Genomic DNA, 14,813 nt, shown 5'->3' with positions numbered 1-14,813 from the left:
GCTGTCTTTTCTCCATTGTATATCCTTGCCTCCTTTGTCATTAATTAGTTGACCATAGGTGCATGGGTTTATCTCTGGGCTTTCTATCTTGTTCCATTGATCTATGTTTTGGTTTCGTGCCAGTACCATACTGTCTTGATTACTGTAGCTTTGTAGTATATTCTGAGGTTAGGGAGTCTGATTCCTCCAGCTCCGTTCTTTGCCCTCAAGACTGCTTTGGCTATTTGGGGTCTTTTGTGTCTCCATAAAAATTTTAAGATTTTTTGTTCTAGTTCCGTAAAAAATGCCACTGGTTTTGTTGGAAGATTTTTAATCACAGTTTTAATTTCATTACTTGTGATTGGTCTGTTCATATTTTCTATTTCTTCCTGGTTCAGTCTTGGAAGGTTATACCTTTCTAAGAATTTGTCCATTTCTTCCAGGTTGTCCATTTTATTGGCATAGAGTTGCTTGTAGTAGTCTCTTAGGATGCTTTGTATTTCTGCAGTGTCTGTTGTAACTTCTCCTTTTTCATTTCTAATTTTATTGATTTGAGTCCTCTCCCTCTTTTTCTTGATGATTCTGGCTAATGGTTTATCAATTTTGTTTATCTTCTCAAAGAACCAGCTTTTAGTTTTACTGATCTTTGCTATTGTTTTCTTTGTTTCTATTTCATTTATTTCTGCTCTGATTTTTATGATTTCATTCCTTCTGCTAATCTTGGGTTTTGTTTGTTCTTTCTCTAGTTCCTTTAGGTGTAAGGTTAGATTTTTTATTTGAGATTTTTCTTGTTTCTTGAGGTAGGCTTGTATAGCTATAAACTTCCCTCTTAGAACTGCTTTTGCTGCATCCCATAGGTTTTGGATCATCGTGTTTTCATTGTCATTTGTCTCTACGTATTTTTTGATTTCCTCAGTGATTTCTTGGTTATTTAGTAATGTACTGTTTAGCCTCCATCTGTTTTTGTGTTTTACGTTTTTTTCCCTGTAATTCATTTCTAATCTCATAGCGTTGTGGTCGGAAAAGATGCTTGATACGATTTCAATTTTCTTAAATTTACTGAGGATTGATTTGTGACCCAAGATGTTATCTATCCTGGAGAATGTTCCATGTGCACTTGAGAAGAAAGTGTAATCTGCTGTTTTTGGATGGAATGTCCTATAAATATCAATTACATCTATCTGGTCTATTGTGTCATTTAAAGCTTCTGTTTCCTTATTTATTTTCATTTTGGATGATCTGTCCATTGGTCTAAATAAGGGGTTAAAGTGCCCCAGTATTACTGTGTTACTGTTGATTTCCTCTTTTATTACTGTTACTGTGTTACTGTTGATTTCCTCCTTTATAGCTGTTATCAGTTGCCTTATGTGTTGAAGTGCTCCTGTGTTGGGTTCATATATATTTATAATTATTTTATCTTCTTCTTGGATTGACCCCTTGATCATTATGTAGTGTCCTTCCTTGTATCTTGTAACATTCTTTATTTTAAAGTCTATTTTATCTGATATGAGTATTGCTACTCCAGCTTTCTTTTGATTTCCATTTGCATGGAATATCTTTTTCCATCCCCTCACTTTCAGTCTGTATGTGTCCCTAGGTCTGAAGTGGGTCTCTTGTAGACAGCATATATATGGGTCTTGTTTTTGTATCCATTCAGCCAGCCTGTGTCTTTCAGTTGGAGCATTAATCCATTCACTTTTAAGGTAATTATCGATATGTATGTTCCTATGACCATTTTCTTAATTGTTTTGGGTTTGTTTTTGTAGATCCTTTTCTTCTCTTGTGTTTCCCACTTAGAGAAGTTCCTTTAGCATTTGTTGTAGAGCTGGTTTGGTGGTGCTGAATTCTCTTAGCTTTTGCTTGTCTGTAAAGCTTTTGGTTTCTCCATCGAATCTGAATGAGATCCTTGCTGGGTAGAGTAATCTTGGTTGTAGGTTCTTCTGTTTCATCACTTTAAGTATATCATGCCTCTCCCTTCTAGCTTGTAGAGTTTCTGCTGAGAAATCAGCTGTTAACCTTATGGGAGTTCCCTTCTATGTTATTGGTCATTTTTCCCTTGATGCTTTCAATATTTTTGTCTTTAATTTTTGCCAGTTTGATTACTATGTGTCTCATGTGTTCCTCCTTGGGTTTATCCTGTATGGGACTCTCTGCATTTCCTGGACTTGGGTGGCTATTTCCTTTCCCATGTTAGGGAAGTTTTCGACTATAATCTCTTCAAATATTTTCTCTGGTCCCTTCTCTCTCTGTTCTTCTTCTGGGACCCCTATAATGCGAATGTTGTTGTGTTTAATGTTGTCCCAGAGGTCTCTTAGGCTGTCTTCATTTCTTTTCATTCTTTTTTCTTTATTCTGTTCCGCAGCAGTGAATTCCACCATTCTGTCTTCCAGGTAACTTATCCGTTCTTCTGCCTCAGTTATTCTGCTATTGATTCCTTCTAGTGTAGTTTTCATTTCAGTTATTTTATTGTTCATCTCTGTTTGTTTGTTCTTTAATTCTTCTAGGTGTTTGTTAAACATTTCTTGCATCTTCTCCATCTTTGCCTCCATTCTTTTTCTGAGGTCCTGTATCATCTTCACTGTCATTATTCTGAATTCTTTTTCTGGAAGGTTGCCTATCTCCACTTCATTTGTTTTTTTTCCTGGGGTTTTATCTTGTTTCTTCATCTGGTACACAGCCCTCTGCCTTTTCATCTTGTATATCTTTCTGTTCCACAGACTGCAGGACTGTAGTTCTTCTTGCTTCTGCTGTCTGCCCTCTGTTGGATGAGGCTATCTAAGAGGCTTGTGCAAGTTTTCTGATGGGAGGGACTGGTGGTGGGTATAGTGGACTGTAGAAATGTGTTTTTAAAAAATCACGAAAGAAGTTATGCTTTCTAATGTGAGGTTTCATTAATTTACCTATCTACATAGAAAAATATCAGAGTACCTAACTGTGCTTGTGCTGGAAAAATAGTGATGAATGACACAAACAAGCCCCCTATTCTCTCAAAATTGCTCATACTAAATAATTGTTACATTTTTTAAGTTTACCGTTTATTTAGTAAAAATATAAGTTTAAAACTCTTATTTCTTAATGTGTTCTACTATGATTCTACTTTAGGACTGAAAGAATTTTACCCTGACTTGGAGGCTTACTTTAATCAAGAAAGACATCCAGTCCAATCGTTTAGCCAGAGACTATGTTCTGGGAGACCACAGTAGTTTCCTCTAGTGTATCATTTCCCAAAATTAGAGATTCAACCCCTCTACTCCTAGAGGTCAGCTTCTGGACCTAATTACAAAGGACACCAGAAAGATTCTATTAGTTCCACTTGGGCTGAACTTAGTATCATGGTCTGTTTTAAAGGAGATCTGGGATTCTGGGCTCAATCTTCCTGAGTCACCTCAAATATATGATTTATATACAAAGATCTTTGCAAAATAACAACAAATTAAATAATTTCAGAATTCTGTTTTGACCTCATTAAGGTAGCTTGTCTTGGCTACTCACATTACATACACAACACAGAAACAGAATACTTTTCTGTAAGGTTTGTTAACATGAGGTATATCATCTGGTCACTTCACACCAATGTCTTTAGCACAAAAAGCTTTACACATTTATCTGTTCCTTCTATTTCAATCTTTCATTAGAAATTACAATTTCAATCTTTTATTAGAATTTCAATCTTTTATTAGAAATTATATGCTAAGGTAGTTGTCAAGCACTGCCTCTTCTACCTTGAATACCTCCTACACAGTTGCTTCATTAGACAATCTTTATGAAGTGAAGAGTGAAGTTCTGGATAGCTTAAGAAAATAGGGAAAATACATACAATAGGACAAAGCTGTCTGAGTCAACTGATCATGCAAATTCTTCCCTAAGTCTAAATCAGACGTCTTGATGCTTCTCCTCCACCCCACCTCCCCCACAACAGCTCAAATCTGCTCCTTCCAAGCTTCCCTATTTCAAAAAGCTTCCATTAACCAAATAACTCAGGCCTAAGACTAAGCACCATTCATGACTTTTCTCCACCTCTCCATATAGAAGTCATCAGAAGGCCCTATTGGCTCTATTTTCATCATATTTAAAAAAAAATTTTTTTTTTGATCTGGACCATTTTTAAAGTCTTTACTGAATTTTTTATAATATTGCTTCTGTTTCATGCCTTGGTTTTTTGGCCACGAGGCATGTGGGATCCTAGCTCCCTGACCAGGGATCGAACCCACAGCCCCTGCATTGGAAGGTGAGGTCCCAACTGCTGGACCTCCAGGGAAGTCCCTCATATTTTGAATCTAACCACTTCTCACAACCTTGTTAGCCACTGTAAGCAGTTCAAACCACCATTATATTTCTCTGATTTATAGTTTTGTAACAGCCTCATAACTGCTCTCCATGCTTCTACTCTGGCCACTTACAGTTTATTCTTTTTGGAAATGCCAAGTTCTTCCCCTTGCCGAGATTGTGCAAGTGCTATTCCCTCCACCTTTCCCTAGACCTTCATATTGTGCACTCCTTCATCTTAATCAGAAAAGGTAACATGAAAGTGTGAGTGTCCCATTTGCTGGAAACTTATTACTGAAAATCATAAGTGAAATTTCCTGAATATGTACTGAAATCTGTTCTGAAATTGTACTGAAAACTGAGGTTCTTCTAAGTATCAATTTCTCTTAGAATCTCAGAAACCAGCAGGCATATAATTTTCAGACTGTAAATTCACATGGACATAAAATGGCTTCTTAGAGATGCTTATTTCATCCTAGATAATAAAACTACTAGACTACTATAGTTTGCTGACTAAGAAGCTTCAGATCACTACTGGAAAATGTGTTATAAAAAACACTGCATTGGTTTCTAACTTCTAAGAAAAGTTGAATTTACTGAATGCAACAGCAAACTCCTATAGAAGTGTCTAGATTACCTAGACGGTGTATTACTCAGCTTCTTATAAACTCATAAGGCAACTGCTAACAGCTATAAAAGAGGAAATCAACAGTAACACAATAATACTGGGGCACTTTAACCCCTTACTTACACCAATGGACAATCTTATAGACTCTTATAAACAATTTTATAAAGTTTTCAGGGAAGTTATGAAACTTTAAAATAACTGGTTTACTCAGGTGACATGGTAACTCTGTGCTACTGATAACTTTACTTTCAATATTAATTTCCATCTTATTTATTTCCTGAGATTTAATATAAAGAATTCTTTACTTCCCATTCTCTCTTTAAATCACTGCAATTTTGTTCTGCCCGCTCCTTCTAACACACAACTGCTTTGGCAAAGGTCAGGAGTTACTTGGACTCCTTTTATTTTTCTAGCACTTAAAGGTATGTATTTCAGAGGCTTCCGTCCTCAATACTCTTCCCTTTTCACTACATAAACACCATACCTGTATGATCTCACCCACTCTCATGACTATTGTTAAAACACTGATGGCTGCTGAGTCTCTATCTCTAGCCCAGGCCTTGCTCCTGAGCTCCGGATCATAACTGTCACTTCTACCTGGGTACCCCAACAAAACTCAAGATCAACACATACCCAAATCTTAAGTCACCATCTTCCTGCTCGCACACACAATACTCTTCTGTTATTACCTATCTCTGTGAACAGCATCAGAGTCCAAGCATGGCCCAACCCAGAAACCTGGAATTTATCCATGACTCCTTGTGCCTTCATGTCTAAGCCAGCACTCCTGCCAGTGTTACCTCCTTCCCATCATTTGCATCTGTACTTTACACTCTCCTCCTTCTTCCTTGTGTTCAAGCCCTCATCACTTCTTACATGGGTTACTGCATGCAACAGCATAACTAGCCTCCTTTTCTCCAGTCTTTCCTCCACATCTGTAAATCTCATCAAATCAATTCACTGTTTAAAGTTTTCAAGGTTACACCTATGAGAATCTTCATGATAAGTCCTCTGTCTACCTCTCTACCATTTTTAGCACATGCAATCCTACTCCATCCTATTAAGAGACTTCAGTCATATCTGCAGGTATGAATTTGACTCTCTCCTCTGAATGTCCTATTTTCAACTTTCTGGTTGAAATGTCTTTTCACTTTTCTCTTCAACACATGTATTCATAATCTACCTCTGGGGTTTTATCTTAGAAGCCAACATGTCCCCCAGTTTTTTGATGCCCCATCTCATCTTAGATAGCAATTCCCCTCTTCTCTATGTTCTCATAGCACTCTGTACTTACTTTTGTCAGTTCATCTTTCAGGCCAAAATGTATTTGTTCAATTCATCTAGTTTCTCAACCAGATTATCAGTTCTTTGAGGATAATGATCCTGACCTGCCTCTATATCCACCCCCCACAACCCATGCAATGACTAGTATAATGCTCTACTTCTGTGTTTTGTGTCGTGCGTACATTTGACACAGGCAGGGTTTTCTCCTTATCTATTACATCATCACATGTCTACTGATTGTGTTAGTCAATGCATCTATATCCTTACTCTATATCCTTAGATTTGCCTAATGAGGGATACATGTTGAAATTTCCTGCTATAATTGTATTTTGATCTACTTCTCCCAGAATTTTAATGGGTTTCGATTTATGGATTTAGTAGCCATGTAGTTTAGTGTGTACAGGTTTGTGCTTGTTATATTTTCATTGATTTTGCCTCTTTTCATAGTATAAAGTTCTTTATTCTGTGTATTGCATTTAATAGTAGTAATATCTGATATTGATAATCCTAATTTCTATGGGTTTACCTTTACCTGTAAAGGGATTTTAAAAAAAATTTTTATTTATTTTTGGCTGCATTGGGTCTTCGTTGCCATGTGCAGGCTTTCTCTAGTTGCGGCGAGCGGGGGCTACTCTTCCTTTCGGTGCGCAGGCTTCTCATTGTGGTGGCCTCTCTTGTTGCAGAGCACGGGCTCTAGGGCGCACGGGCTTCAGCAGTTGTGGCTCATGGGCTCTAGAGTGCAGGCTCAGTAGTTGTGGTGCACAGGCTTAGCTGTTCTGCGGCATGCGGGATCTTCCCGGACCAGGGCTCAAACCTGTGTTCCCTGCATTGGCAGGCGGATTCTTAACCACTGTGCCACCAGGGAAGTCCCTGTAAAGGGATTTTTCATACCTCTTTTTCTTCAAATTTTCTTGTAATAGCGTTTAGCTGTCTTTTGTTTTTTAAGTCAGTATCTCAGTTGAAAAATTCAGTCCATTCTCATTTAGCATAATGACTGATATAATTGACAGTATTTCTTCTCTTTTGTTTTTGTTGGTGCAACAAAACTGCCATTCACTACATTTTTCCCCTTGAAAATCTGATGATTCTGATTTGCCTTTTTTTTAAAAAAAGATGCCATTAAACATTACCCTGTTTCTCTGCTCTTAGCAAAACACATATGACTCTCCTATAGGTAAGCAAGGTAAGACCTATTTTTCCTAATGAGACTTATGGTTTCCGCCTCCACCATGCCACATTCTCCCTGTTTACACTCAAATAGGATAAGATCTTTTGAATACTCTTAGCTCCCTTTCTTCTCTTAGGTGTCCCCCAACTCTCTGCAAACTATAGCTCTTAGATTTTGTTGGCATAATTTAATATTTATTAGAATTTTACTTGCATTTTGTCTTGTCTGTTTCCAGAATCCTTATTTAGCACTCATATTTCACATTCCCAGTCTAATATAATCTATTAAGTACACGTTTATCTAAGTTCATCCCTCTTCACTGCTTTCTCTTCACCCTCCTCCTTCATGAGGTCTCTGGTTCTTTTTGGTTTGGTTAGTCTTTCCTCAGCTGGGGTGCTTGGGTAATGTACTTTCTGAGTTCCTGCATATCCTTGACCATCTTTCTTTCACCCTGACAGGCTTAGCTTGGTTGAGAATAAGATCTTTAGGTTGCAGGCCTTTGTCTAAATGAAAATATAATTTCATTTTTTTCTAGTTTCAGCTGTGCACATGGGAAATCTGATGTCACTCTAATCTTTTTACTTTCCTTTGTTAAACACTTAATTCTTTCTCCCTGGAAACTTGTAAAAATTTCCTCTTTGTTTTTAGAGTTTACACATTTTAACCAGAATTTATGCCTAGGAGTGTCTTTCCCTACCCCACCCCCATCGGTCCAAACTAAAGTTCAGGAACTTTTCCAAAATGGTCTTTTTTTTTTTTTTTTTTTTGGACATTCAGTCTTTATATAGAGTTTTTCAGCTTAGGAACCATTTCTTTTTTCTAGAATGTGTTTATTATTACCAATCTTCCATGTTCCTTTTTCTTCCCTGAATTTTGGATTCAAACACCACATTTTTTTAAGTTCCAAGAGATCTTTCTTCATGCTGCATTTAGATCTCATGTGCTCTTAATTTTTAATTCAGGTTTTTGCCTTTCTCTGTCAGCAATTTTATTGTACTAGGCAAATATTTTAGTTGTCAGTCTTTTCTCTACCTGCTGGGAAGTTTTTTATTTCCTATTGCCTCTTTAGGGCTCAGGTCCTGTACCTGTAATATTCTTAATGGCAGAAATCCTTACAGATTTTGAAAATCAAAGAAGTTGCTTATGCAATGGGTCTATAGTTTAAGGGCAGGCTGTTAGCTCTCTCCAGAAGTACCTTGAGAATTTTCTCTGCTTTCCTATCTTCCTGAACTTGCCCAACCTCATGAACAGAGACAACTCAGCCCATTTGTTTAGCTCCAAGTCTTTAAGAGTCTGGAAACCTAAGGCATTCATGCCGGATCAGCTTTACCCCAGGTCCACAGATCTCCTAATGTCAAACTTTTGCGGGATCAGCTGCTCTCCACCTAGGCTTATGCCTGATAATTTCCTACCCTTGGGGAAAAGAGTTTGTCTGTTTTGCAGGGATAGGAACAAAAGCCTGAATCCTTATCAACACCCAGCTCCCTTAAGGTCTCAGCAGCCCAAGGTCTGGGAAAGGCATAGCTTGGAGTTGAGAACACAGAGGATGAGAATGATGTTCTGGTAGCCAAGTTCCCAGATATGCTGTGTCATGTTTATAAGGGCCATTGCCAATCCAACATATATTCATCCATATTTTCATCTAGTAATTTTTATTAAGCATCTGTGTGACTTTTCTTTAACATTTAAATATTTTGAGGCATATGAAGTAACTTTTGTGTGAGGTTGGAACTCAGCTTTTTATCCCTCTCCCACCCCCTCCCCCTTGGCAACCACCAATCCATTCTCTCTGTTCATGATTCTGTTTCTGTTTCACAGATAGGTTCATTTGTGTCATATTTTCGATTCCACATATAAGTGATATCATACAGTATTTGTCTTTCTCTTTCTGACTTACTTCACTTAGTATGATAATCTCTAGGACCACCCATGTTGCTGCAAATGGCATTATTTCATTCTTTTTTTATGGCTGAGTGGTATTCCATTGTATATATGTTCCACGTCTTCTTTATCCATTCATCTGTTGATAGACATTTAGGTTGTTTCCATGTCTTGGCTGTTATGAATAGTGCTCCTGTGAACATAGGGGTACATGTATATTTTTGGATTAGAGTTTTGTCTGGATATATGCCCAGGAGTGGGATTGCTGGATCTTATGGTAATTGTATTTTCAGTTTTCTGAGGAACCTCCTTTCTGATTTTCCACAGTGGCTGCACCAACTTACATTCCCACCAACAGTGTAGGAGGGTTCCCTTTTCTCCACATCCTCTACAGCATTTGTTATTTGTAGACTTTTTAATGATCACCATTCTGACCAGCGTGAGGTGGTACCTCATTGTAGTTTTGACAAATTTCTCTAATAATTAGCAATGTTGAGCATTTTTTCATGTGCCACTTGGAGAAATGTCTCTTTAAGTCTCCTGCCCATTTTTCAATTGGGTTGTTTGGTTTTTGTTGTTGTTGAGTTGTATGAGCTGTTTGTATTATTTTGGAAATTAAGCCCTTGTCAGTTGCATCATTTGCAAATATTTTCTCCCATTCTGTATGTTGTCCTTTCATTTTATGGTTTCCTTTGCTGTGCAAAAGCTTGTAAGTTTGATTAGGTCCCATTTGTTTATTTTTGTTTTTATTTCTATTGCCTTGGGAAACTGACCTAAGAAAACATTGGTACAAGTTATGTCAGAGAATGTTATGCCTGTGATCTCTTCTGGGAGTTTTATGGTGTTATGCCGTATGTTTAAGTCTTTAAGCCATTTTGAGTTTATTTTTGTGTATGGTGTGAGGGTGTGTCCTAACTTCGTTGATTTACATGCAGGTGTCCAACTTTCCCAACACAACTTGCAGAAGAGACTGTCTTTTTCCCATTGTGTATTCTTGCCTTCTTTGTCGGAGATTAATTGACCATAGGTGTATGGGTTTATTTCTGGGCTCTCTTTTCTGTTCTACTGATCCATATGTCTGTTTTTGTGCCAATACCACGCTGTTTTGATTACTGTAGCTTTGTAGTACTGTCTGAAGTCTGGGATCGTTATGCCTCCTGCTTTCTTCTTTTTCCTCAGGATTGCTTTGGCAATTCTGGATCCTTTATGGTTCCATATGAATTTTAGGATTATGTGTTCTAGTTCTGTGAAAAATGTCATAGGTAATTTGATAGAGATCACATTAAATCTGCAGATTGCTTTGGGTAGTATGGCCATTTTAACAGTATTAAGTCTTCCAATCCAAGAGTATGGGCTATTTTTCCATTTCTTTGAATCATCCTCAGTTTCCTTTACTGTTTTATAGTTCTCAGCATATAAGTCTTTCACCTTCTTGATCAGGTTTATTCCTAAGTGTTTTATTCTGGGGGTACAATTTTAAAAGGTATATTTTTTTTACATTCCCTTTCTGATATTTCATTGTTGGTATAAAGAAATGCAAGCGATTTCTGTATGTTAATCTTGCATCCTGCTACCTTGCTGAATATGTTTATCAGTTCTAGTAGTTTTTGTGTGGTCTTTAGGGTTTTCTATATAGAGTATCATATCATCTGCATATAATGACAATTTTACCTCTTCCCTTCCAATGTGGATATCTTTTATTTCTTTTTCTTGTCTGATTGTTGTGACTAGGACTTCCAATACTATGTTGAATAGAAGAGGTAAGAGTGGGCATCCTTATCTTGTTCCAGATTTTAGTGGGAAGGCTTTCAGCTTTTCACCATTGAGTGTTATATTGGCTGTGGGGAACCCAGCATTTTTTACTCCTTGAAATAGCAATCCAAATCCCCAGCACCAAAATGATGATCCATTTTCCCCTGCTAGTTTGAAATGCCACATTAATCATATATAATAATTTCATGTATTCTTGGATTTCATCCTAGATTTTCTTTTCTGTTTTACTTTTAGCAATCAGCAATTGAGAGCTTGCCACCAATACCACACAGTTTAATTATTGTGATTTATTTATTTTTTAACATCTTTATTGAAGTATAATTGCTTTACAATGTTGTGTTAGTTTCTGCTGTAAAACAAAGTGAATCAGCTATATGTATACATATATCCCCATATCCCCTCCCTCTTGTGTCTCCCTCCCATCCTCCCTATCCCACTCCTCTAGGTGGTCACAAAGCAATGAGCTGATCTCCCTGTGCTATGCGGCTGCTTCCCACTAGCTATCTATTTTACATTTGGTAGTGTATATATGTCCATGCCACTCTCTCATTTTGTCCCAGCTTACCCTTCCCCCTCCCCCTCCCCGTGTCCTCAAGTCCATTCTCTAGTAGGTCTGCGTTTTTATTCCTGTCTTGTCCCTAGGTTCTTCATAACTTTTTTTATTTTTAGATTCCATATATATGTGTTAGCATACGGTATTTGTTTTCCTCTCTCTGACTTACTTCACTCTGTATGACAGACTCTAGGTCACTCCACCTCACTACAAATAACTCAATTTTGTTTCTTTTTATGGCTGAGTAATATTCCATTGTATATATGTGCTACATCTTCTTTATCCATTCATCTGCTGATGGACACTTAGGGTGATTTACTTTTGACATAAGGCAAATTATATATTGTAACTCTTCTTTTAAAAAAGATGTACTGATTTTTTAAAATTACTTAATTCACACATATGTAGTAATACTTTTCCCTTAGAATACTACTGATAATCACTGATAAGAGTTGGGTATCATTCCAGATCTTTGCAAACAAAAAGAGCAAATTTTACGTATATAAACATATGTGTGCAGAAAAAGAAGACATTTTAAAATATAAATAATATCATGCTATTTATGCAATGTCTTGCCAATAAATGAATTGAAAACTCTTTAAGTTCCCTTTGAATATTACATTGTCTGAATCACACAGGTTTTGATACCAAGGCTTTAACTGTTGTTCAATTCTAAGTTTTACCACTTTTCTTTTCAGTTCCTCTTTAATCAAGAAGTTACTAAAATGTATAATTTAAATACCCAGTTTTATGCATTGAGGGGGCTTTTGGTTGTTAAATTCTAAATTCATTACATTGTAGTTAGTGAAAGTGTTCTATAAGACATCACTTTTTAAAAAGGAATTTATTAAAGCTTCCTTTATGGCCTAGAACATAACCGTATTTTAAAAACAATCCATGTACAGTTGAAAAGAATTTATATATATAAATTATGTTAGTGTCAGAATTCTAAATAAATATCAGTTAGATACACTTTTTAAGTGTTATTTGAACCTCCTATACCTTTAATTTTTGTCTAATACATTTATACTAAAGTCTTCAAAGATAATTATAGATTTTCCATTTCTTTTTCAGTTCTGTAATTTTCATTTTATATATTTTAAAGCCATTTATATTAAAACTATCTTGTTAAATTTTTGCTTTTATCAAAATGAACACTTCCTCTTTGTTCCCTTAAATAATTTATTACCCCAGAGGGTTTTTTGTTTTGTTTTGTCTTGGTATCTACCAGGTATAAGTACTTTCTAAATGAACAACATTTTCTTATCATTTTATTTTCAACCATTATTATTGTATTTTAGTTGTGATTTTATTGGATTTTGGTTTTAGCCATATGTGAGTTACTATATTTTAATCAGTGAGCTTTACCAATGTTTTCTTTTTTATTAATATGGTTAGACTTATTTCTGACATTATATTTTTGCAATTTTTATTTATCGTGCTTCCATGGTAAATATATGCATTTATGTCTCCTTTTTAGTCTTCTTAGACTGATCAAGTTCTATTTGTTCTATCCACCCTCTACCTCCCCCCACCCCGCCCCTTTATCTAAAAGCTTGTAACGTCCTTCTTTTTTTCTAGGACAACAGTCCCTCCTTATCCACAGGGGATATGTTCTAAAACCCCCAGTGGATGCCTGAACTGCAGACAGTACCAAACCCTATATATACTACGTTTTTTTCCTATACTAACAGAAAAAACGGGTAGCATAAACAGTGTGGATACGCAGGACAAAGGGATGATTCATGTCCTGGGTGAGACAGCAAGGAATTTAATAACATTACACAGAATGGCATGCAATTTAAAACTTATGAATTGTTTACTTCTGAAATTTTCCATTTAATATTTTCAGACTGCAGTTAACTGTGGGTAAGTGAAACCACAGAAAGCAAAACAGCAGATAAGGAGGGGGGAACTACTGTGCTTACTTTTAAATTCTTTTCACCACCTTCCTAACACCCTTCACCTTACCATTCAACAAAAACTAAAGTTAATCAATAACTTTGGTCTCATCTGAAGAGAGAAGTTTACTTTTATTTTGCTTCATTCTCTCCTCAGCCACCCAAATTCCAAACTTGTTATCATGGAAATTTAGTATAACATTGTCTTATAATCACATACTCTCTCTCTCTTTTTTTTTTTTTTTTTTACAGCCAGTAGATATTTAGATTTACCAATATGCTTACTAATTTCTTTGTTCAACATTACACCTTGCATCCCATTGCCTCTGGGTTTATTTTTCTTTTTGTAGCAAACTTTTTAGATGTTATTTTTAAGTCAGTTGAATAGCAGTTCTTGACTGGGAACACTTTTCTATCAAATATGTGGGAGGTATTTTAGTTTATCAAAATGACTGCACAGAGCTTTTGGCATTTAATGGGTGAGGGCGAGGGTTGCTAAATATCTTGCAATACACAGTACAATCTCATTCAAAATGTCAGTTGTACCTATGCTGAAGATGATAACTTTAAGTTCTTGTATATATGAAAATGTCTTTATTTTGCCTTCACTCTTGAATGACAGAATGACTAAACACAGAAGTACAGTTCAAAGTTTATTCCTCAGACCATTTGTCTTCTTCCATATATAGTTGTTATTAAGAAGTCTAATGTCAGATGGTCAATTCTTGATAGGAATTGTCTTGATAAATTGTCTTTTCTATAGGTAACTTTTACGAATTTTGCCTTTATTCTTGATATTTGGAAGGTTATTGTGATGTGTCTTTATATTTTAATTTTAAATTAAAATATATGTTATATATCTTTATCACTTTGTATGTATAAATTTTATTTTGCACTTGGTAGATCTTTCAATCCTAAGGACTTGTGTGTTCAGTTTAGGAACATTCTTGGACATTATTGCTTCAAATACAGTCTATCTTCCATTTTCTCCTTCTGGAACTCTTATTAGACAAATGTTATAACTTCTGGCGAGGTTCTCCATGTCTCTTACCTTTTCCTTTGTAACTCTTTGTGTTGTACATTCCAGGAGATTTCCTCACATCTATCTTCCAGTCCACTCACTAGCTCTTCAATTGAGTCCTATCTGCTATTCTTTACATGTACTTAGGTTTAATATTCAATAATAGTTTCTTTTTTCATAATGCACTCTACTTGTTTCATAATTCCTGTTTGTTATGTTGTGGAAGCAAATCCTTCTTTTATTGCTTAGAGGAATACAGTCCTTTTTAGATTCTTCTGTTTTTTCTACTTTATCTAGTCTAAGACACCTTTTGTTGGATTTGTTGCCCTTGTTTTGTGATGCTTACATTCTCTAGGTTT

The 14,813-nt window shown here is 36.1% G+C and overlaps 1 protein-coding gene across 1 annotated transcript in view; it reads right to left on the bottom strand.

The window, feature by feature from the left end:
• ASZ1 (ankyrin repeat, SAM and basic leucine zipper domain containing 1) overlaps positions 1-14,813 on the bottom strand; it is a 74,786-nt gene that overhangs the window by 18,120 nt on the left and 41,853 nt on the right. The gene's annotated exons all lie outside the window — the stretch shown is intronic.

Source organism: Neophocaena asiaeorientalis, unplaced genomic scaffold (assembly GCF_003031525.2).
Source record: "Neophocaena asiaeorientalis asiaeorientalis breed wild unplaced genomic scaffold, Neophocaena_asiaeorientalis_V1.1 scaffold116, whole genome shotgun sequence".
In the NCBI taxonomy this organism is placed as follows: Eukaryota; Metazoa; Chordata; class Mammalia; order Artiodactyla; family Phocoenidae; genus Neophocaena; species Neophocaena asiaeorientalis.
This window is presented reverse-complemented; position numbering and strand designations above follow the sequence as displayed.